The 24,452-nt window shown below is 31.1% G+C and overlaps 1 long non-coding RNA gene across 1 annotated transcript; it reads left to right on the top strand.

Moving 5' to 3' along the window:
* The first annotated feature begins 597 nt into the window (after positions 1–597).
* Positions 598–23,791, top strand: LOC130901413 (uncharacterized). The gene is made up of 5 exons (XR_009060278.1): positions 598–691; positions 892–1,004; positions 9,690–9,758; positions 19,015–19,263; positions 23,648–23,791. It is a non-coding gene; the product is annotated as an uncharacterized LOC130901413 (long non-coding RNA).
* The last annotated feature ends 661 nt before the right edge of the window (positions 23,792–24,452 follow it).

Below are 24,452 nucleotides of genomic sequence, written 5' to 3'. Positions count from 1 at the left end.
ATCGTCATTCTGAAAATAGTAATTTCAATAATTAGAAATCATATGTGGTACCTATAAAAATTTGATCATTGAACTATTTGCATAATTTTTTATTATATTATTTGTAACAAATAAACAAATAAACTTTTTACAATATATCAGAACTATTAATTACATTGCCTATATTTTGTTAACTAAGAAACAGTAAATAAGTTTATATAAAGTATTACAAAATTATTCACTGAGAAACTGCCTCATTATCACCTCTAGAAAAGAAACGATTTTCGCTTCTATAAGATCATCCAGAATCTTATCTAACTTGAGCTTTATTTTATCTTTTTTTATAACACGTGTAACATAATTTTGCAGGTAATGTTTATCACATTTTCTAAGGCTTGCATATAGGATTCGATTCACAATGATATGGTGGCGGCCTATGTACAATTTTATTATTTTGTTGTGCCGGTAACATATGAATTAAACTTATCTTCATGTTGTTTTATAATATATATATATATATATATATATATATATATATATATATATATATATATATATATATATATATATATATATATATATATATATATGTATCAGTTCAGATCGAACCATATTCATATCAAATTGTATATTTTTAGATTGTAACTATTTGTGTATGTATATCTTTTTTCAATATATTCGATGTTGGAATATTTTCTACTCAACAGCTGTGGTAAGATGCATTCTCAATTACAATTACAGCACCGTCTGGCAATTTTTTTAGGAATTCAGAAAACCAGTTTTCAAATACCTATCCATTCATATCCTCACGATAAATCTCTAGTTTTTTACTTTCAAATATTAGCTATGCGTGTTTAACAAATAAGTGCTCAAATCCCGCGTGACAGATTATTAAATGTTTGCCTTTTCCAGATGGATTTTTCAAACCTGTAGACAATCCTTTAAGGCATCTCTTTTATCTCGAATAGATGAATCTATCCATATTTGTTTGACCTTCTTTAACCAGGTTTCATCAAGGGAATTAGGTAAGTTCTTCTCCATCTCACAATATCGTTGCGTTCTATCCAAATACTCTTTCTATTTCTTTTCAAGTATTTGAAAAAATGTAATTCTCTTGGTATATACCATAAAATAAATGAAGGACCTTTCAGTTCATATAAAAATTAGTATAATTTGTGGCTTGCATAACTGTATATAATTTTTTTACTTCAGATACAATTTCATTCAAAGTTAGTATTTCATTTTTATAATTATGTTATGTATTATATCGATTATTCCAGTGTTTCTATATTCTTTAATAATTCGAAACACAGTGGATCTAGGAACTCCTGAAAAATAAAATTTTAAACAAGATGGCATTCCCCTTTGTTTTTGATCCGTTTGTTTATTCAGTTTCACTATGTTTTAGCCTCATTGTAGCCGATAAGTGGTTCCTTTTTTTGGAGGGCGAATGATATCTGCTAGTACTGAGATTATTCTTTGCGTCCATTATCAAATTAGTCCTGACAAGAACTGTCTTTATATTTTAATAAAAGAATATTAAGAACGCATGATAGAACAAAATGAGCACTATTTGTTCACAATTTACACAGTTGCCAATCATAGTATATGACTGTGTAAAACCAGCTGCGATTTGACTAATCAGGAATCTATTGAATTCAAATCAGTCCTCCTAGTTTGAAAACAGGACATAATCCCGAATATTTTCCGGGACAGAACCGAGGTGCAACTCCTAGATAGGCGGCGACAAACAAACCATAAAAATCCAAAATACCTAATAAGCTATGTACGAACATTTGTAAAAGACTAGTTTTCAATATTTGTTTTTTAAGTTTCCAGAAAAAGAGACATTTCAATATTATGTGGGCCGAAGCCACAGAAAGATTTTATTCGGTTCCACTTAAATTAGATATCGCCTGTTCTGTTCACTTTGAAGAGTTAAAAATAATATTGAAAATAATTCAAATGTGAAGTTGTATTATCTGATTTTGCCTATTCAAGGTTACCAAGAATATTATTATTTGTGGGTAGTGGGATTTGTGGTGAAATACCTTTGAAAACTTTTACATACTCATTAGTGCACAAATGCATCCCTCTGTAAAAGTTATATCACTTAAAATTTATATGGACGAAAAATAATAAAAGATTAAATAATTAAAAAAATCTTCATCTAACTCTAAAACATTTTGTAGGTGTTGATATTTTGCTTGATAATTAAATAATTTCCAGATAAAAATTACATCGAATCTAAAAGGAGATATTTCTGGAAAATCTATAGATTATAGATTCCGTTTTATTGTGAAACAATTTTAAAGAAACTTAATAAGATAATAACGTACTAATTATCAACAAATGTGTCGTCGATCCATTTACCGAACAACAGGCTTCACTTTCACGCGCCTATAAGCTCACTTATGCGCGTTCCTTATCTTTTCTACTCGCATAGAAGTCCCTAGAGTAAAATCAATGTGATATTTTTTTTTATTTGTTTGTGTGCCTATTTTTAATAAATAGAAAATGTACATTATGTATTTATTGACGTATAATTATAAATTAGTTTCATAAATTAGTCCATTTATTGTCACTATTATCGATTTTCTCCCTTTTCCGATTGAGGAAAGGTTCTGCTTCAAAAACTACAAGACACAGCTTCTGATAGTTTCTTTCCAGGTTTTTTTCGACATATTTTTCGATGGCAAGAATTTCTTCGAGAAAGATACTTGGATAGGAGCCTAGTGGTTTTAAATATTTGGTATCAGCCACAAAAACTTCAGCTTCAGTTGGTGGTTTTGTACAATTTCATGGTATTTATTTAATATTTCAATATTGTATTCTTTTTCATTCAATACTGTGGTGAAGTTCTTTTAGATGTTTGTTCTTATTACCTTTTCAATATTCTGCTTCATCAGTTGATGTATCTATCACCAGAAGAAGAGAGGTAATATCTGTGTTAACTCAATTGAACACATTCTTCGAATATTGTTTATGGTTTACCTTATACTTTTCTGACCTGCTTTGGAAATCGACACGGACATGTTTATTGCTTGAACAGTGGAACATTGCGTCCAGAGTTCTAATATAAAACGCATTAATACGAGTATATTAAGTGGGATACTCCAATCGGCCGTGTTGCGTAGGTTTGTTTGTATTTTTACTTCCATATATTACATCATTTTTTTCCCAATCGACACTAAGAAATTATTATTTTGGTATTTTACCCATTTGAATAGAAACAATATATTAGTAATTTTTGAAATATCGGAGGAATCAGGATTTATAAATTACGCACTTTAACGATAGATTTATAAATTTAGTTTTTAGGTTTTTGTTGATGTTTTACAAATGCTTTCTTCTTTACAATGTTTTAAATGATTATGTCATGTATTCTGCATGAATATAAAAAGAATCAATCAGTAAAATACGCCCTCTTAGAAGAAGAAATCGATACGACTTTAATCATTGCTTCGAAAATAAAACTAAAATAAGGTTAAAACAGAGAAGTCTTTAAAATTAAACTAGAATATAGAAGAATAAATACTTGGAAGTACCTCCTAGTTCCGGTCCTCGATTAGGGGTTTTATTTTTCGGTTTTTTTCATACAAAACTGCGGCTAAATAATAGTCATTTGCTTGAGTGTGTGCTATTAAATGAAAAAAAGTCTTCTACTTTGTTCATAGATATCTAGTTTCGGAAAGAGCGAGGTAGGGATTAAGAAAAACTGTCGGTTAACGACAGATGCTGTGTTAATTTTTGGCTCATGGTCAACAACTGTTTGTGGTCAAATTTTTAAATTGCATCATTATGCACGGATGTTAGTCCGTCACGTATCTTATTAAAAATGGCGGAATTTTCAAATATTTGGTATTAATCACTAATTCTCCTGTTGTTTTAACGTTATTTGATTAGATACTATGCCCAAGTTCACGAAATAATATGATAGGTAAATAAACAAATTAATAGACATAATACAAATACATTCACCTAGATTGGAAATGAAATAATCTTGAATGACTATTGAAATGAAGTTATATTGCTACCCCTACTAAGGCAAAATATTGAAAGAGAATAGCCTCACTACTAAATATAGCTTACAAGTGACGCGTTCCATATCAAAACTCGCCTTATCCATTTTTTGTAAAAATCGAGTTTGCTACTCTATAATATTCTTCGTCACAATACCTATGCAGCCTGCATCACAAATCCGAAGAAAACTCACCATATCCTGTATATTAAATGGTTAAATATGGTCAGTCAATCCAAAACTCACCTTATCATAACCATTTCAAAACACTACCCAAATACCCAATAAAAATGCTTAATTCGGCATCTCGTGATTTTAACTTTCTTAAGCGATTCAGAGTTATTCAGCTTGTTTCTGTAATATCTGGTTTCTTGACGAATCTTTGTAGTAATTTATGATCAATTTAAAGGTTTTCTTTTGAATAGATTCGATTATTTAACTAATGCTAATGGATATTAATGTGGTACTTGCAGAATCCAAATGAGCCTAAAAGAGAAAGGAAAAGGGAAAGAGACAAAAATATAAAGTATTTTTTAGAAACATCTTTCTTCGTTGTTTTAGCATAGGTTTTGGCAGTCCGGCATCTTTTACCGGACGGATAAAGTTAGACTTTGACATAAAAGCGAGTGCACAAATTGAGGTCTAGTGCTTTTTTCTCAAAACTCAAGAGAACCCAGAACTTCTTACTTTATCTTTTTAGTGTAAAAAGAAACTGGTCAAACCCAAAGTACCTGATCAATCGGCAAACTAAAGCCGCCAACTTTATACGTACAATTTTACAGTTGTGAAAGGCTCCTCAAAGTGGAAACTTACTACAGACAAAGTTTTTATATACACTTAGATGGAAAACGAATTCCCAACGGATCTAACCAAATATGTTCTGCTGTTCTCGACAATATAAGCGACTCGAATTCAACAGGTTACTCTACTATAAGGTTTTGTACCGACGGTCGTGGAAAGCAAACCAGGAAGAGGAGCTATGATTGCAATGTGTTACCATCTTCTGAAAAATGTTGGACCTGAAAACGTAAATGAAATTCATGTGATTTTTCCCGTTCCGGGACATTCCTTTTTGCCTCCTAATCGTGTATTTAGAAGGATCGAGAAAATCCTTAAAAAGATTGTAGATCCCAAATAGATACATGGACATTCTTCAAGAACATGATACAGTTAAAAGCTTAGGGCAAGATTGCAGAGTATTGAGTGTCAAATAGAAGGCTGAAAATTAGTTTAAAAATATGGCGTCTTGGCACTTTAAGTTTTCCTGGGTAAAAAGGTTTATATAACCAAAAATTCAGCGAATAATATTTTGGTAAAGGGTGAAATCATTTACAACTCAGACACTGCTGTTTCTAAACAAATCTTAAAAAGAGGAAAAAACCTTCCAACTTTTAATCCTATGATTATACAAAAAGGAGTATCCGTTAAGCCTGAAAAGTTATAAGATGTTCAAATGCTTTTATCAAAACATTTTGGCGGAGAATGGATCGATAGAGAGAAACTATCGTTTTACAAAAATCTTTTGGATCCTAAGGTTGTTGACGAAGTAGTTGGTTCTTCTGAAGATACCGAAGACTTTTGCTAAGAAAATAACAATAAAAACGGAAAGCGTAGGGTTTAGTTATTTATATTGGGTTAAAATGAATTCTCTAATAAAATTATGGTTCTACAACATATTCGTTACTAAGATTACCTTTTGTATTAAACTCTTCTAAACAATGTTGAACAATCTTTGAAATGTTTTTATATTTATGTGTACGAGTATTTGCCTCTGTGAGGATTTGAAGCATACTTTTTGAATTCTTATTAAGATGAAGATCGAAGTCCATGCAAGTGGTTGTCCTAATAATTCGTGGTGCCAAATAGTTCGAAATTTTAGACTAGTATTTCTCAATTTACTCGAAATATATGATCCTGTACTATACTGAATTATTATTTTCTCTTGACCCAGATACCCAATTGCTTCCATAACTAGTTTTCGTGAATAAATGTTTTCTAGTTAGTATAGCATTAGAAACATTAGTTTAATCTTCTTAACTTTGGTACTAAAAACAAGTTTTACGCTATCACTTCAGCGGCACAAACAATAATACTTGGTGACGCGTGTTTCCATAACCAAGTTTTCGTATTCAGTGTGTTCAATATGAATATCACCAAAAGGTCCAGAAATTCCAGCTTACTCGGTATTGATGTTTATTGGCTTTTCCTTTCTTAAGAAATATATATTTTCTCGGTGAACTAAATTATTAAATCCTGTTCGGTGCTAAAATTCATTGCTGTGAGAAAAAATAACAGTTAATAATATTGATATTCCAATTATGCGAACTATACATTTAAATAAACGTAAACGTAACTTAATACATGTTGTTTCAATTATTGAAAATAATATTAATATGTATAGAATATATAGTAGTAATAGTAATATATATAGAATATATAGAATAATGTATAGAATTCATTTTGGTAGCATCAACCACAAATATAACCATTGTCCATTCATTTAGCGGGTGAAGCAAACTAAAATTAATGTATTTTAATTTGTATGTAGTGTATAACGAACAAGGAATGATATGATGTCATTTTCCACGAGTGTGGAGGGCAAATCATACGAGTGGGAAATTAGCATTCCATACGAGTTATACACTATACTTAATACTATTGAATATCAATTTGATATGCTAATTTAGTCATACTATTTGGCGTTAATGGACTAAGCATATTCTTAATGTAATCATTAAGCTTGCGTCGATTATTTTAGTAAGGTAAATTAATTAAGTATTAAAGTAATAATTTATGCAGCTATGTACTTTCTTCTTAAAGAGAGCTATTATGTCTGATTGGTGCTAGATAATAGATTTTGTTTTACTGCTTAGGACCCTCCTCTTCAGTTACTGTTGGAAAAAACGAGAAAGTGAAACGTATGATCGAAGAAGATTAAAGATTCGCCTATAAAGCGATTAAGATAACTCTTGGTATTAAATCTACAACAGTATACTAGATTATACTTGATCAACTTCTGTGAAAAAAATTGTTACTAGTTGGTTGCCAAACACGCTTAACGATCGAGTAGGGAAACATTAACATGCTAAATACTGGTGGAATTGTATTCTTCATAAAAAAGTTATAGTTGTTGAAATATTCAAACCATTTAATTTAACCAACTAGGAAAGGAGAAGATTTACCTACACTAACAATTGTGAAAGAGATGTGTCAGAAAAGTTATGTAGGCAGTTTTCTTTCTTGTATCTCAAAAATATAGCGTTAACTATGTGCAATTGATTTGCCACCAATATGCTCAGAATAAAAGTCATTAAATTAATTTTTTGAGGATATTTTCCAGAAAAAAAAATAACAAGTTAATATTAAAGATCTTAAAAATAGAATTCGAGTTGGATGAAACAACACACCGACGAATCTATTCGGAATTCCGTAGACGAGATTCAATATCGCCTGGAGTCTGCCAAGAAGAGGGTGAAGAATATATTCATCATCTGCTACATTAATTCTTCTGTAGATAACACTATGAAGGTGTTTGTAATTTTTGTTCGTTTCCCAAAAACCACATAGATATGTAAAAAATGCTATGGTGAGATTTCTTTTTTCACAATGACTTTATAATCGACATACCCTAGCATTTGAAAAAGTACACTAGATTGTGATGGTTAAGGCTTAATTTCTACTATTTCATGAGAAACAACAACGAACATTCAGCTCTTCTATAATCCTAAGAGCCGTAGAGGGAAGGTTTTCTCAATAAAATGAGTGACATATTTTCTAATTTGAATCAAAGTCAAAGCTACATTGATTATAGACAATTTAATATTAATATTATGTATAATTAGTAAAAATAAACTCTGCTTTTATGTAACCTTTAATATTGAGAAGCAATCATAAGAACAGTGATTTTAAATGTTATTTCTTACCAAAACAAAGAACACTTATAAATTGCGTTATATTTCCATGAACGAAAGAATATTTGGGAGTATCGAAAATAAATTTTCACTAAACCATTTAATCTAAAAGATATACAACAATCGAAAAAAATTTTATTATTATCGCAATAAATATATAGTGACAAGTTTCTCCTAGTTTATATTGTATAAATCCTTTACCGTAACACAAATAAACACCCTTTAATTTATAACCTTTCTGTTTATTTATAAGCAACTCATTATTTTCAAAACCGACGACCAAAAAAAATGTACTCAAAAATCTCAAACACCATAAAAAGCCATTAAACTGAATAGATAATAAGGTCTACCCTTTATTTACAAATAGTTTTTATAACCCAGTATAAAAATATCAGTGCGGGCGCGTGGCATGGCCAGGTAAAAAACTATCAGCCGCACAAAAAACACCATAAGGGGTTACCCCATCTAATAAGACATGTTAAAAGGCGTTCTTTTTATTAAGTTATTAGAGGTTAACCGCTTATTTTTTTTAGCGACGCACGCGACCAGGTAAAAAGGGTTTTTTATTATTTAAAAGGGTTCCTAGATGAAAAAATCCATCTGATGAAAGGTACAGTAGCTCGTAATAATTATGAAGATGATACAAAAGGCATAATTCAATCGTTCGTACCGGATACTCACTTATTCTTTGAATGTTTTTATAAGGGTAATGTGTAAATATATTAGGCTTTTATTTTTTAAGGATGTGAGTGGAATTTGTTTCAATTACTGAAACCATTAATAAGCAGTCTTTGGCTTTATAAGCAAATCTACACTAGTTTTACACTGAAAACATTTTCCAATAATGTATGAATTCTCTGAAAGCAATAAGTTCCAATAAAATCTATGTTAATTAAACTTTGCAATATTAATTTACTAGAAATATTATATAAATAATATTTTCAGCCACAATCGTTCTTTTCGCCAAGATGTTTCCTTCCATTGTTAACTGTTAACTAAAATAGATCAAAAGTGAATGGGGAATAATATTCTATTCTATTCTTGTTTTTCTAATGAAAGTAATCGTTATAAAACTTTGTTTATAGTTTCTAATGATAACACGTGAACCTTAATGTGACCTTATAACAAAGTAGCTGCTTGCTTAAAATGTGTATTAATACCTACGGTTTATAGCCGCAAAATTTAAATATCATAGTTCAAATAGTTTTCGACTGGCCAAAACCTCGGGAAACATCCTGTCTATCGCCCTACAAGTTCAACTGCCAAGTCATGAATTTTCAAATTTTGCGGTGTATTCCGTATAATCATAAAATTTGATTCAATCATCTGTAATGAGATCCCATATTATTCGATTTACTGCTTGTATAAAATCTTGCGATACTTCTGTAAACTATACCGTGTATCCTCATCTTATATTAATAGAATTCAATTGATTTTGGTACATATCCTTCTATTTTTTCTAAAGCCTTGCATATATCCATATTCAGAAATTAGCTGCACATTTTCATATGCATCTATAATTACGTCCATCTGTACAAGAAATTATTTCAAGTTTTGCTTTTCAAACCTATAATATTGACCAGCAATCATAAGAACAATGATTTTAAATGTTATTTTTTACCAATACCAAGATTACTTATAAATTGCGTCATATATTCATTTGCCGATTATTACAAATCTATAATTACGTCAGTATATACTAGAAATTATTTTTTACTTTTTAAATTAATTTTGATTGTACCTTCAAAAGGAATATTTTCGAGATTTTTTCGTTTTAGTTCATTATTTACTATGCCAATGGTATCAAGGTAATCCTATTGTTTGGCAAATCATACTCGTACCAGCAGGTAAGTTGCTTCATATAACTTAGGCATTCCACCACAATAAATGCTCTGTTTAATGAATCTAGGAGTGTCATTAAAATCCATGATAATGATCAAAATCTTCGAACAGTCCCATGTATGAGAATTCGCAATGTATCATCTTAACACTATTCCTATCGACACTTCACGTACACCTATTCCGCGGTCTTTCATTTATATTTTCAGTATTGAATGCAAACCAATAGCCAGCTTACCAGTATAAAATTTTTTTTTTTATTCAATAGTACATAATCTATATTTTATTCTTTTTCATTTCATTTTTTTACAAATGAGCTTCCCAATTGTACATTTTCCACGTACTTTTTACATTTTAGACAGATTTTGTTCGTCCCATGCATTTATCTCGGCTTAATACAAATAATAAAAAATAATTGCTGAGGCCATCTCCGAGATTTAGATTCTACCGAATAATTCCTCACCATTTGGTCAGTTACATCTACGCCAAATTTGATGCTATTATACGATACAATTGAATTGTCCCCGGTGTTTTGGTGTCATTTTCTTCAACTTGTACGGAGTATTGCATTGAACTGAGAATCATAACTTTCTTTCTTGATTTCGCTTTGTAAACTATCAACATACAATTATATGAGCAATAGAGTTTGGTTGAGAAAAGTGTCATGTTTTTAGTTTTGCCAGTCTTAGTAGCTCTATTCTACTTCCTCTAATTGTCCCAACAATCGTAGTTTTTCTGCTAAAAGTTTGGTTGCTAAAGGTTGGCGGTTCTAATAATTTGATGCTGACAAATTCTCCAAGAGGAGCTGAAGGTTCTCTACTTTCATATTTTTCCATATATAGAAAGCCGTTTAATATATATTTGCCACGTACATCGGATACTAACCAAAATTTTAATCCAAATTTGTCCGGTTTATTGGGCATGTATTGAACGAATCTACACATTGCTTTCGTTGGAAATAATTGTTCGTCAATACTAATAAATGGTTCTAATTTATAACAATTTCATCTGTTGTCAATAAACTTGTACCAAACTTCGAAAATCATAACGAATTTATTGGTTTGTAACCATTGACTATTGATTTATGTGGTCAAATCGAATAAATCTCATAATCTCTGTAAAGTCATCTCTATACATAGTATTTGAGAAAAAAAGCGGGCCCCACTTATTATTCAATAGATGTGCTATATTTATATCCTTAGCCTCATAGGCGCCGCGCGCATATACATTGCATAAATGCATATAACTTTGCATTAGACAGTTCCGATTCATATCCCAACACTCTAATTGCCTCTTACTCTGTACACTTTCTTATATCGATTATATTCTTATCAATTATCACAGAAAATATCGTCCTATAAAAATATGAAAAAACACTAACCTAACCTTTTTTCTGGAATGCATTTATCGGATAAAATCGTGCCATAACTACATTACCATTCGTTTGTAACTTTATAGTTTTGGCATTGAGTCTTGAGATAAACTGTTAAAAAATATATATAAATCTTACTACCGGTCAAATGGTAGGTAAGACAGAATGCAGATTTTTCTCAGAAAACAAACTTTGTGTTAATAACGCCAATGATAAAATTAGATGTTTCGTTTGTCCAAACCCTAGTTAGATTAAAATATTGCTACTTAGCTAAAGGTACTTGTTTAAATGATAAATATTTCATAATAAAAATATTTTTTACTGGGGAAGCTACATTCAATATTATTGGAATTATATCATCTCTTTCTCATCATAACATTATGGGGAATAACCCTCAATGATTTAAAATCATGAAGATTAATACTCTCGGAAAGTGAAAGTTTTCTGGGGGATTTCAGGTGAACAAGTGAATTTTGACTATAATTATTTAAACGTGGATTTTTGAAAAAAAAATTATTGGACCAACTTATCTTCCTCTGATTGTACGACACAACTACTTCTATCAGCTTGATAGTGCATTCATAAAAACAAAGAAAAATTCATCTCTGGTAAGGATACAATAAGTATTGGATAGAAACACCTTTTTCAAATTGTATCAATTATGATCTCCCGACACCGTTAGATTCCATTTTTTACAGTAAGGTGAAATATGAAATTTATAAAACAATATTTATCGAAAAATTTGTGCCATAATAAGTCAAGAATTTGGTATCACTCACTAAACATAAAAAAATTCAGTCCTCCAATTTTGTGAAGGTATCCCACCAATGCGGATTGCGATTGGGTGATCCTCGAGAAAAAATGAGATACGTAAAAGACGTGCAAATACAGAGAAGATCAGAAAAAAGAAATGATCATCTACGTCCTGACAATAATACTTATTACCGAGGCTATAAAATTTTACTAAAAGAAAGCAAAAAAAAATTAAAAATAAGCTATTAAGTAAAAGAGAGAACAGTATATTGAACAAAAGAATATGTTAACTTATTTCTTGTGAAAGCAGAGTAAATATGTAAGTGAAAAGGAGAACAATTAAATAAATTCGTAGATAAATCCAAATAAATTACTTCACGAAAACTTTTTCCTATTAAATAGGTGTCTTATAAAATACGACATATTGTATATGATAAAATTTTAGGTGGAAAATCATTGTGTCAAATTAACTCTTAGAACATGCTGGGTGCATGGATTCCCTTTTCCAATTTCCTTCCGACTTTTTTGGGGCTTTTTAACTTACTACCCCATAACCTTTTAACTAGATTGTAATGCTTTCATTGACGTCCAATTAAGATGCCACCACAAAAAGTTAACTTAGCGGTTTTTTACTACCCTTTTTCTTATATTACCCTGTCATATTGAGTTCGATTCAATGGATCACCTGTCATTCAGAAGGGTAAAAATAACCCTTAAATGGCTTATTACGCCACCTGTCTCTTTGCAAGTTACAAGGGTTATTGCTAAAGGGTAACGGTGTACAAATTTCACTTTTTACCTGAGTGGTAGGTCCATAATTGGTGACATTCTTTTGTCTGCTGTTTCGAGATAATGAAAAGGGTAAGGTATTCATTGTTATTTGGCTAAATTAGATCATGTTGTCCTTTAATTTATTTTGGCGTCAGTGAACTAAAGTGAAATAAATGGGATCTACCTAGAAATAGATCACTATCCTCTGGGCTCGCAAAATTTAAACACACTAATATCCTCAAATTCTTTTAATAATTCTGGTAAATCGAAAAATGTGTTGATTTGTTTTTAACCATTTCAATACGATTTTTTTTATTTTAATAATTCATGTAATATTTATAGCACAAAATTTATTATTGTAAAATATTAATTGGCACATATTGCAATATATGTTGCATTAGGAAGGAAAACAGTAGAGGAAAAACATCAATGTAATCCAACATTTCTTTTTTATTGCATACATACAGGGTAATCAAGAATGATACATCATACACAAAACAATAATTGCAGAGCGCTACTGTACACATTTGGCAAACAATCTTTGTCCTCTTTTTTTTTGAAGCCAGCACATTGTACATATGGTTTTATTGAATTTCGCGGAATAAGTAGATGATCCTCAGCATTATCCATGAATTTAGTTCTATTTGAGGGACATCCTCTCTTCATTATTTTTTTCTTGCCCAGTTGAGATATGGCAATGGTTATCATATTTCTACTACTGGTATAATAAAGTTCATAAACGCCATTTTGAATGTCTTGCTTAATTGCATATTATGTATGCATTATATATGGAAGTCATGAATAGCTTGTAGAAAACCTTTGGCTACCATTTAGAGCTTTTTCTATCCGAATCATACTGTGATATCATTTGATCGGCGGGATCGACGCCTGCCATAAATTATAAAACGTAATGGAGCCGAGATAAGTAATCTCTTTTTTACTGCCATCTTTGGCTTTCCTTTCTACAGTACCGATACTGACACTGACAGTAGCTTCCCAGCAAGATATCTCTGGTGTTTTGTCAACGACTGCAAATTACACACATTCCATAATTTCCCAGTCTCCTCTCTGCAGTTTTTTTCAAATTTTGGAACATTTTTTCTAGTCTATGCACGTTCCAACGACAACATATGGTAGTGTATATAAAAGATAGATTTAGATAAAAATTCGGTCAAAACATAAAACTATGGTTAATTTCTCCACAAATCTTTCACCAAGTATGCATTCTTGTGTGGAATTTTCTTTTCCAGTGTAAATATTTGTATAGTATACATACCCAGTTTTGGAATCACATCTTACCATAGTTTTATACCTCGTTTGATTGGTTCTACAGGAACATATTGTTTCATTGATGATCTTCCTTTGAATTTTGACATCATCTCGTTAATGCATTTATACGTACTATCACTTCCAGCAGACAAAAAAGTAACTGACATCTATCTCTATATATGGTACTTTCAATTTCATCATTATCTAGAGATTTTTTGTTAGACATGTGATATGCTGGTAAACGATTGATATTCTTTATGAGAGAACAACAAACACAATCATTCATTTCTAAAGACTTGTTTGCTATGTTACATAGTACAATTGTTTGTTTTTCCTGTGGAATAATTATGCCACGGTATAAAATTTTCAGTTTTTCTTGTCATGTCAAACGCAACTTCTAAATTAATATTCGAAACTTCGTCTTCCTTTTCATTAATGTCGTTGTATTTTTCATCTTCAGAAGTAAACGCATCATCCAAAATTTGTGTCAATTCGGTATCTTCAACTTCACTTGAAGAATTATTGTCGTTAAATGATTGTATATAATTTTTATCTATATCATCCTCATCACTGTAATCACTGTATTCGAATGGGTCTAATTCTTCTTTAAAATCATGTTATCCACAACATCTTGGAGCTCTTTATCTGACAAAGGTTTATCCATTCTAAAACGAAAACTTTGAATATAATGGCTATTCAAAACTTATGGGGCATAATATCCCAATAGTTCCATTTTCATTTTTGGACACAATGAAAACTATAGCTGCAAGCTAAATAAGTGAAATACAATTATAAATAGCTTATATAGCAGTTCCGAACACACCACATATAAGACTGATAAAATTTTATAAAAAAAGAGAACAGCAAACAGCAACAAAGCAGACAAGTTTGGACTTGTTTACGAGCCTATGACGTTAATATAGTACTAAAATCCTAGATCCCACTGCATTTGTAAGCATTAAAATTGAGCAAAATCAAAAGTGGTAATGAGATGGTGGGAGGCATTCTTCTGGATCCGTAACACTGAACTAAGCTTGTGCTAAAACTGGATGAAATGGAAGTAGAAGGAATTCCTATGAAGTGGAAAGGAACTCTAATGTAGATAAGATTGAAAAAGTGGAACGAGGATATAGAGACTGACGAAGAGACAATTACAGCGCTACTACCGATGGAATTGTTAAAAAATGCTATTTAAACAGGAATCAAAGCCAAATTTGAGAAGATAAGATCAAACAGAAATGATTACGTAACATTTGGCCATTGATGAATGAGAAGAAATAGAAGAGGTTATAAAATTCAGAGAATACTATATAATAAATTTGGAACAGTTTCATATCAAATGACTACCAAACGTTAAATGGTAAACCCCAACGACTTCAAGCAGTAATCCATAGAAAAGACGATATAACACAGTTATAATTTGATTTGATTTCGTTTAATTTCAAATATCGACATTCTTTCAATTCATAAGATATTACTGCTTTCTAACAAAAAAATTTGATAATATTTTTTTTCATTTTTGAATACTACTTGTGTTACAAAAATTATGAATAACTATTATTACTTGGGCTCACTGTTTGTTGAGTATATTAAATTTTTATCTTAAGATAATGAGTTTTCATCAAAAGCTATTTAGTTTGACGAGATGTATATCGTTACAACTATCTCATTCTTTTCAAACTTTCCTCCGAAACCCACAGTTTATGCAGTTTTTCGGTTTTAATAACCGTCTGGGATAGTAAAAAACCACCCTTAACTTAATTTAACAGCAAGGGGTAGTCGCCAAGGCCGTACACAAATATTTTATTCATAGAGGGTTTTTAGTATCTTGTTTACAATATACAAGATTTTTTCGTTTGTCCATCGTATAAGTAGAAGAAAATAATCCATACTTCTGAGTATTTGTTGTATTTGAGAATAAGAATTAGTGGAACAAATTCATCAATAGTTGAATTCTCTCTTGGACTCATTTCTGAAATTGTAATTAATGTAATTAATAATTTGAAATTATTTCCAACGTGTATGGGAATCGAACTAATTGCTCTATAGGTTTATCATTAAAAATGTGAATTTTATTAAGGTTTATCCATGAAGGATACTCTATCTTTGAATTGTGAAATTTAGAATTTAGGTGTACTATTCAAGTCATACATATATAGGATTTCGAAATCTTGATGTTCAAATTTCATAAGTTCTTCTTTGACACTATCTATATGTTTTTCCTTGTTATCACTTCATTTTCATTATTTGATTATCAGTCCAGGTTAACATGCTGTAAGTACTCGATTTGTACCCATTTTAAACTATGAAATAAATTTAAACTTGTCAACAACTTAAAATATTACACTAATTTAATATTCTTATAATATTGTGGTACTCATGTAATCAGGATTTACGATTTTCTTCTGATAACGCGGTATAAATTAATCAGCTTGTAAAGCGTTTTTTACAGGTTTGTATTAAAACAACCCTCAAGGTTTTCTGAACAATCTGATCTAATCATCGGTGCGATCAGTGAATAATTTTAATCTATCCGAAATTACTATAAATGTCTTAAAACTAATGGTCGTACTCAGTAAAAGTTCTTTGAATTGTTTTACAATTCGCACTTTGCTTTGCTTTTAAACCAAGCACTTAATTGTCATGGAGCTGGAATTGTCTTTCTCTATATCCAGTAGAGATAGGTATTTCGAAAGTACGAGTTTCCTTAGCACTTATTTTAGAATCTCTGGATTATTCGTGTGTTACTGAATCCTGTAATTCCAATGAAAAAATACCAATGAAATAAAATCAAGATGGATTGAAAATTTAACTGATACTGACATACTAAATGAAGTGAAAGAAGTTTTATCTTTAGGTCCCATTTTTGCACAAAATATTTCTAGTAACAAAGAATTACCTGTGACAAATAGCTTATGTAAGATTGAATGCAATACCAATCATCTCAATAAGAAATTTAGAAATAAAATAATATTATTTCTAATGTTAAAAATAGATGAAAAACAACAAACAACAGAGCAATATGAAACCTCAAAATATAATTAAAACTAAAAATTATATTAACCACAACAGACATCTGAAAATAAGAGTAAATAGAGTAAAGAGAGAGAGTAAATAAATCTAATAAAACGATTATGAAAATTACAATGAAAAACCTTACGAATTCTTATCCAAAACAAGATAATGATCTAATTCAATGGCAGATTGAATTTTCTTTCCGGGAATCAAAACATTTTCTTATATCTAATACCAAGTTCTCGTTCTTTTTTATGAGAACTATTCAGCATAGCATTGCATCTATTGTTAGCCTCTGAAATTTTGCTATATCAGCATGTGGTATCGGTTTGTTTTATTTGTGAGATTAATATGTGCCGATATATATAATTCTTTAAGGTTATTTTCTTTTTTTTGGTTCAACAATTAATTTTATTAATTGATTCCCGAGGCCACTTCTTCGTTGGTGTCATGTACAGCCAAGAAAGCCTTGTAAACTACCTTAGGGGTATACCTGCCATAATTTTCTTCAAGTCTGGTTAAGCAATTTCCTGCTTTATTCTGAGGCCGGTTCTTTTGAATATGACCCTAACATTTTTGCATATTTTTTAGGCAAAAGTTTGCTTAATATGTATTTCAACCATTCATGCCAAACCTTGTCGAATACCTGATCCACATCTAAAAGCACAGAGAAGCCAAATTGATGTGAAGGAATTAAGTGGTAGTAATCTTGGCCTATATGAAGATACTATCTTTGGTGGTTTACCTGGTTTGAGTATCATTATGACTACAGCTACTTTTCACTAGGTAGATACATGCTGAAATCGGAGGGCTGCATTAATGATATGTTTAATTTAATTTTATATTTCTTTGGTAAACATTTTAGTATTGCCCCCGTAATAATAATAATAAAATTCAAGACTTTCCCTCGAGTTGATATTTTCTTCAATCAATGTGGACATTTCCGTTGGAGTAGTATAATATGTTATTAACAAACTTTCTAACTGCTCTTTGGTTTTAAGTTTTACTAAGAGATTGAGAGAGAGAGAGATGGTTTTTCTAGCATCTTTCCTAAATTCAACCAATCTGTTTGTATATTTGCAAAGTTGTTTTGCTTTTTTATGATAGAGTAACATGAGTAGAACGGATGATAAAAAATATTTTATACTCTTTACTTTGTTATTTGTCCTTAATTTTTTCAACTATTATTTTATATATTGGATTTTATGAAGAAATAATTTATAAAATTTCACAACCCCTCAATCTACGCCGTTGATTCAAGGGGTTGTCGCGTGCGTATATGCCGTTTAACCGGTTTCCGGTGTATTCCGTTTTAGAAAATATATTGCCTTTTGTGCCACAAAAAACTCATTTTCCTCGTGGCAAAACGGAGGAGGATGAGCTTTTGCGGCTCGACTGGATGGAATTTTATTAGATCGGGTTTTGAAAATTAATGTGTCGAGAACACAAGTCTAATTTTTATTAATTTCTTTATTAATTTTCCCCAAATGAATGAGGCTGGAGGAAATTGGATTCTTTGGATTTTTACTGAACTTGACGTAAATATGATGAAAACGCTTTAGAGAATTTTTCATAAAGATTTTTTTTGGTGAATATGAAACGATACATTATTATAGAAAATAATCTGAAATTTTGATAATGAATTATGTATTAAATTTTTGTACTAAAAACTATCATGAATAGAAGAAAACTGATTTTTAAATTCTTTGATGCTCCTACAAAATAAATTACGAAATCAGATATTTGTAACGGTCTCGAAACCGTCCCTATGTAAAAGAACATTATAGAATGTTCAAACGTTGACAAAAACGTAGCGTTTTTTTCGGTGCGAATGACACAATGATCATTTAACGATTGTTATGCAATAATCATGGTACTACTAAACGTTGAACGACAATTTATTGTTAAACATTTTGCTCGGGGCGTCTGTGATTCGTTAATTATTCACTAGGCGCATGTTTTAATACGCAGCCACATCATTCTAGAGAAATATTGTGATTAAAGTTAAAACAAAAGGATTGAACAGGATGAGTTCAAAGTTAAGTAGACGTGAAAGATTGTTACTTAAATGTCTTTTGTTTGAGGAGGTGCAAGATGACGAAATACTTCTTTTTACGTTTGGGACGATTAGAGCCAAAAAACACCGTCTGTTTGAACTCAAAAATGAAGAGGAAAAATATCAAAAATTGATCACTACCCAACTGCGTGAAGGTAGCAAATTTTTCCAATTTTTCCGTCTTTCTGTTGAACAATTCGACTTCGTGCTAGGATTAATCAAAGACGTATCTACAAAGAATTATAACATCCGATGAAAAACTTGCTATTACATTAAGGTGAGTAGATACTACTTGTTTAAATTTTGTGATTCAGTTGTCTTGCATTTTAAAACCTTACGATGAGGATAATGAAGATGAGGTCGAGAGGATGTGAGTGAGCTCCGTTAGTGTAGAACTTTGACGTGAAGAATCGCCAATGAGGATAATAATTGAGACGAAGTAGCAATAAAAGTGTCGCAGTAAAAATGTGGTTATTGTAAAGATTGAAGAAACCATGCGATTTCCACATTTCACTTTCAACCTTGTTATAGGGTTTAATGTTTCGAGCTCAACTTATTGCTGCAGAACAAGTGTTTTTTTTTTCTACGGATTTGGCCAAATTTTTGAAAAGAAAAGGCCATCACACTCAGATTCTTCGACAAACACAGCTTTCATAATTCCATTTCGCCGAACTTCTCTCAAAATTTTCCACAATTTTGTCTCTGTTGCTCGATCTTTTTCCTCAGCGTATTGTGGTGAGGTACTATGGCAAGGCATTACAAGGAGACGGAATCGTTAATGCAGTTGATTTTGTTGTTGAGGTTTGTTTGTAAGGCTGGTGTTTGTGAGGTTTGCGTTCATAAAATTTGCTCATCACCAGGTAAAGGTGAATCTGCTAATTCTTTTGTTGTGGAGAATTGAGATTGGAGATGTTCCTACAATGAAAAATATCATCTATGTTATTTTTAAAATTGATTTAGCTTAAAACATGGTTACAAACTCACAATGTGCTTCAGCTCTTCTTAGAAATGATGATTTTTTCTCTAGAGCCCATATTTTCCTTTTTTTTTTGGAGTAGCTGCTGAACCTGTCTTTTTATAATTTTTTTCTATCGTAGGTGTCTTTTATGTTCATCCAACGTTTTTTGTATTAATTATCTAAAGTATTCAGTGATCATTAATTAGTGAGTGATAATCAACTAGTTTTTTTTATTTCCAGATATCTAGTGAATCTTTCCAGTAACTGCAGTTTTAGTTTCGATTGAGTGTAAGCAAAATTAGTAAAATATTAAAACACACGTTAGAAGCACTTAAGAAGGCTCTAGTGCCACTGATGCTGCTTCAAGATAACTTACATAATAAGATGAATTATAGTTGAAATGGGATTTTCCCAACTGTTTAGGAGCCATTGATGGTAAACATTTTCACATTGTCTGCCCTGTTTCACAACTCAATAGTGCTTCTGGCTGTTGTCAACGCAAATGTAAGTTCATTTTTATCGACGTAGAACGGTCTGCTCTGGGGAGAATGTTTCTTAAAGGAGAATTGTTTCCACCCCTAAGCAAATTACCCAATTCCAATCTTGTGCTACCTCACGTATTTGTCGGTGATGATGTTTTCCGCTTACATCGAAACATGTTGAAACCATACTCGCGAGAAGATGCGATTAGAGAGAACTCGAAAGCTATATTCTTAGCGGAAGGGTGGGCTGGCAAGATCGCCAAATTAAGAGAACCGATCGAATATAATTAACTTTTAGTTCATTTCATGTGTTAAGCTGCTATCCGAAAAAAATAATCATTATAGTAATTATTTTAAAAATATAAGTATTTAAATAACTAAAGAACAACTTACTTGCTTTTCTAACTTTTATGACAATCTCAGCCCACACATTATCCTTGACAATTTGATTCTTGTAGAATGTGTAAGATAACTGCTATAGTGAGGAATGATTTGACACTTCCTCGAGAAGAATTTCATCATGAATGAAGGGACCATGAGCGCATGATCTTCTCACAACGAAATATCGTTGACGATTAATGATTATATTCAATCTTTTCCTGAACTAATGTTCAGTCGTTCGGAGCAAAACAGCTCTATAAGAAATACAAAAAAATAGTGCTCCACGATTATCACTGCACGATCATGTTTCGATATAGCATTAACTGATCTCTCATTTGTCATTCTGGCCATGTGTCAGAACTATCTTAACTTATTGCTTTTTATTGTTTGAGCTATTGATTTGATTATTCTCTTATTGCATCGTTTCTTATTTTGTTTTCACATGTTATTGCTTTTTGTTCCGTTTGGCAATACCCAGCTTTAGTTTCCATACTCCAATATTGGTATACATTCTTATATACCGTCATTTTAGTTTTCTTGCCAATTTATTTTGCATATGCATAGGCAAATGCAAGTGTATAATACCTTTTGGAGGCACTAGAGATTCTTTCATTCATTTCTTCGTCTTCTGTTTAGTGTCGTCCATAAATATTTGATTATCTCGACTTGTTCATTTTTTACCCTTCTATCATTAACTTTATCTATTTATTTTCTTCTCCTTTGTATACTAAATTTCAAAATTAACCTTCAGATTTCTCTTCGGTAGATCTTTGTCCTGTATATCGGTGTTATTTATTTCATTAGATGCACCTATAATGAATTTATCTGCAAAAGCCAATTCCGACAATTGTACTAGGTTTAACCTATAATATCCCATTTTTACCTTTTTGTTTTTTTGTTTTTTCTATTATATCATCTATTATCAACAACAGAGGATTCAGTACTCCTCCTTATCTTCGTCCATTTTGTCATGAAGCTTTGACATTTTAAGTTGTTTTTCCTGGAGTAATTCTTGTTATTGGCAAATAAACTTGTGTTTGCTTTTATCAGTCTATTAGGTACGTTTCACTGATACAGGCCATTTCAAACTATCGTTTGCTTTATACTATCAAAAGCTTTTTGAAAGGCGTTGTATACTTATTTTGTTCTGTTTTCACTATTAATTGTACATGTACACTGTATCCTTTTCTTCACTAGTATAATTTGTACGATCCTTGGATTCTCCTTTATTGTGTATCGATTTCCAAGCTCCTATTTTCCAATCGTCTGTTTACCAAGCTTCTTTGAATATTTTAAGTAGCAGCTCTTTTCTGTATTTTCCTAGATTTATCTTGATTTCAAGGGATATCCTGTCTCTTTCTTTAACGTTTTAATGCTTTCTTTCGTCTTATTAGCGCTTGCTCCGTGAATTCTGCTTCTGCTCCTACTTGATGATTGTTCAGTAGTTTACTTGTTACATTTCATTTTGTTTGTTTTCCCACAGGTTTGTTGTTGCATAAAGTAGCTTTTGATTTATGATACCTATCCATTTCTAAAAATGAGGCATTGAGGAAAATCTCTAGCATGAAAATATTAAAAATTTTCTGCCGAGAGAGATAAACTGCAATTTAAGAAACGAAACATGGCAAACCATTGATGGAAACATTACGAATTTTTCATTAAAGCAAATTTTATTGTTATGTATGTACGAATTTTATTGAGAATACTGTACAACTGCTTTTATATATAATAATTATTAAGAACCGCCTACTAAAGTGTTGTATTAAAAACTATTTCTATTGAAAAGTATTGAATAACAGAATTTGCGGAAATCTTTCCATGTTGTTCTCAATGCATTCTTCAAAGGCGCGTGTTAGAAGGTCTAATCTTTTGTAGAAAGCTAAAGTTACACCAAGAAGCATCGAATTACGATAAATTGGGCTTATGAAAGGTACGAAGAGTTCTAGTAGGGATTTTTTATACATCTTTTCCCATTTTAAGATTCTTTTCTTAGAATATTTCTGTTTGTGTTGATTCCTGAAAGTCAGTACTAGTGAAATTCTACAAATGTAGAAGTATACTATAGTAATTACTTTGAAGTTATTTGATATCACAAAATACATTGATCAGTCTAATAGAAGAAGAAAGTTTCTCGCTCAATATTTTTTTCATCGGGATAGTTATACAACACTTTTTCTATCCAATTTTCCTTTAAACCAAAATATGCTTCTATTTGAGCGACGACTTCCTCATTTGTTTGATGTTTCTTACCCTAGAATATGTTTTTGCTATAAAACAGACAGTAGTTGCTATACGACAAAACTGGAGAATATGGTGGGTATGACAGCAATCTGTTCCAATTAAGCATCGTTTGATCGATTTGTGATACGGTTCATTGTTTGGTAGAGAGAATTTTGTTCTTTTACATATAGGGTCGTTTATTGTGATTTTCTTTTTGTATCGAGCCAATAATCTACAATAATAGCGAGTGTTAGTTGGCGTTTCTCTTTTTCAAATAGTCACTATAGGTTTTAACTTTGCCAGCCAATTTCAATCCACTTAACTGATTGCCGTTCAGATTTAAGTTCAGATTTAAGTGTATGAGGGTAACTCAGTTTCATTCATGGTGATATATCGACGTAAAAATCTTTCATTTTATGAAAATACCTCCAATCAGGGTTTTATGCAATGAGGAGATGCGGCATATGCTTTTTCTTGCTCAAATGCTCTTGTGAAATATATCATCTCTCACAATTTTACTTTGTGGATTTTTCCTACCTTGGTTAGGTAAGTTAGGTTAGGTTAAATATAAAAAATGTCTTAATGCTTGTAAGTATTATTCAAATGCACATTTTTTCTAGTTTCTAGACACCAGAGATATTTATACAGCCACCAGATCCAAACGTCCTTACTGGACTCTGCCGACGAGGACCAAGGGGGAAGTTGAAATTATAAACAACTATGTATAAAATGTATGACTTAGTTTTTGTATTGAATGCAAATAATTTTTCATACAAATTAAAAATAAAAGTCTTATTTTTCCTCTGTAACTCTATATCTAAATAGCCTTTCGTTAAATATATGTAACTAAATTGTATTTAGCTGCTAACTCTATTTTATACAAAGTAAATGGAAAAAATCTCGGGTTAACTTGACATAGTTTTGGAATCGACTATTTGTATATAAGACTGCGATTTGACGGAAGTATGTTCGAAGGTTGACAATATTTTCGTCATTGACGTCATCTGACAGGTAGATTTAATTTAAAACTCATACTAAAAATGCTGTTTTAGTTAATAGGTAAATATTGGGAAAAATGGAGTTCGAATATTATTAACTCGAGAAAACAAGCGAATAAACCAAGGAAAAGTAACGTAAAGATTATCCTGAAAAAGCTCTGTCCCATGGAATTGTTAATAAATCCGTACCTTTCTATTTACAGATTGTCGAATAAAAGTACGTGAGGAAGTAAATATCTCAACCAAACGAGTATGCAAGGTTTTACACAAAATGTTACACAATTTAAAAGCTATTTGCAAGGTGGATTCATTAAGGTTAATCGAAAGCTCACTTGCTCTAAAAATTTAAGCGAATATTTGGATATCTTACGTAATCTAAGTGAAAATTTCCGTTGATAGGTTACAGCACATGAATCTTATTTATACG

Source organism: Diorhabda carinulata, chromosome X (assembly GCF_026250575.1).
Source record: "Diorhabda carinulata isolate Delta chromosome X, icDioCari1.1, whole genome shotgun sequence".
In the NCBI taxonomy this organism is placed as follows: Eukaryota; Metazoa; Arthropoda; class Insecta; order Coleoptera; family Chrysomelidae; genus Diorhabda; species Diorhabda carinulata.
Note: the sequence above shows the minus strand (reverse complement) of the source record. Positions and strands in the feature narration are given on the sequence as shown.